The following is a 2,278-nucleotide window of genomic DNA, read 5'->3' on the forward strand; positions in this document are numbered from 1 at the left end:
GCTTATTGAATTGAATATGTATCTGGATAAATACTTACTGTATTCCTACGGTATAAGGCAGAATGTAAATGGCTGGTAAATTTTTGAAGGTTTGTAAAAATTCAAGGTCCTGTGCTAAGCTTGGGTCAAACGCGGCTTCTACTTTCAAAGAGATGACTTTCTATCAAGGCACTTTGGAAATGTGTGTTCTTTTTATTTTCAAACAAAGATAAGACATGGAGTACAAAGGTATGAAAATAGGAGCATATTTATATAGCAGAAAACTTTTTCAAGAGAAATGTGAAAGTTGCTTGGTAGATGGTAGCTGGGGCTTAAAGCAATCATGAGAATGTTTTAAAGTTGTTGTGTTAGGAGGAGAGAACAATGTCGTAACTGGGAGATGTGAAAACTAGTTCACATGTGAAATAGCAGCAGATTGAGACAGAATTAGTGAGAGAATTTTGAAGAAACTGATCAGTGATCGAGACACAGCATAACAATTAAAGAAGAACACACTGGCTTCAGGTCTTTTGAAGAAATGCCTGCTGGAGAACGAGCCTGCTAACTTGCATTTATACTTGTTTTCTTACATAGTTATTAAGTGGTGGATTATGAAAATGTGTAATCAGTAATTAGTATTTCCTCTTTGATGATTTTCTGAACACGTTTAGGAATATAGAACTCTTATGATCTTGGAAGGGATAATGTGCCTTCATCCTTCATGCATTAATTCCCTCCTTCTTTATTTAAATACTTGCTGGATGCCTCCTAGGTCCATCTATAGGAGCTTAGGACACGATTTTGTTTCCAGAGAAAATTCTGGTTCACTCGTTTTTATTTTAAGATGTGGTTTAAATTGCAATTTTTACTTTTAAGATGTTTTTGCCAGTTAGTTTTCATTCCATTTTTTCCTTTCATTATTTACTTACCTTTTTAGCTCCTTTAATTGTTCCCTCTGAATTTGGAATACTTTCAACTTTTCTCATTTGTGTATATGTCTGTTTAGGTATCATACAGTCTTTTACCATGTACTTTTTTTAAAGATTGTTTTACGTATATAATATATATATATCTTTATAGTTTGAGCATTCTTTATCTATGGAAGATTAGTGCCATTATAGGTCATATTTGTTGTGACATGTCCCTCTGAAGCACATGGCCTCTGGAACCTATTGCCTGGGGCAGAACCCTGGCTCTGCCATCCCATGTGTGTGACGTAGGGCAAGTGACCTAATTTGCTCAGTTTCCTCACTTGTTAATTTGGGACAATACTGATATCGTAAGAGCTAAATGACTTGCTATATACTTAAAGTGCATTATGATTTAAATATAACATTCCCAGAAGCAGAATAAATTCCTTTTGTTATTCAGTATTCTTGGTGTGGAGTTCCGATGCGTAAATATATTTTTATTTTTAAGGCAGAATGCAGTATTTCCCACTTACAGGTCTTTAAATACTCTAATTGTATAAAAATGAGGTCAAAGTTTTAACTTTTAAAAAATTACTTTTATGACAATATTATTTTATACTTTTGTAGTGTTAACTTGTTTTCCTCTCGTTGATTTAACTTTCATATATAAATAGGGTTCTATTATGATTGTGCCATTTTTAATAAAACTCTCTTTTGGATTGAGCAGTTTAGAGTTATTATTTAGTGCAGTTAACCTGTTTATTTAAGATGGGGTTTTCACCGAGTCCTCCAGGTTCGGAAGAGTGCCTAAGGAAAAAAAGACTCCTACGCTAAAGAGAGTTCATATCATTTTTTCGATTGCTTGTTAATGTGGCTGAAGTATTATGATTTTGTTTTTGTTAAAGTTTCATCCTAAATTCTCTAAGATGAATAAAGGTACAGTATCAGTAATTCATCTTCTGTGTAAGGGTGAAAGGCTGAACCAGTCAGGCTGTACTGTGGATGTTTTACAAGTTACAAATGTCTCACTAAACCACCCTTCTCAGAAGACAGAAACCGGGCATAGAAAATGAGCAGGATTACTTGCAGGATGTTCCACCTTTAACACTGACTGAAATCCAGATGGGAACAAGCAGGAACGTGCATGACTTCTTAAAGACACCTCCGGTGCCCTTGGTCTCTCGTATTGTATATACAGTATATATGCAATACAGTGTACAATGCAAAGTGTACAGTGTACAATACTGTGTACAATATGAAGCAGTGTCAAAGTCTATCGATTTTCTCTACAGCAGCAGTCAACAATCAAGTTAGAGACCAGATGGGAACTGGAGACAGAGTGGGATGGAGAGAGAGAGGGATGAGCCAGGAGGACACGTGGGGTCCAG

The sequence above is a fragment of the Colobus angolensis genome, unplaced genomic scaffold (assembly GCF_000951035.1).
Source record: "Colobus angolensis palliatus isolate OR3802 unplaced genomic scaffold, Cang.pa_1.0 Scaffold5, whole genome shotgun sequence".
In the NCBI taxonomy this organism is placed as follows: Eukaryota; Metazoa; Chordata; class Mammalia; order Primates; family Cercopithecidae; genus Colobus; species Colobus angolensis.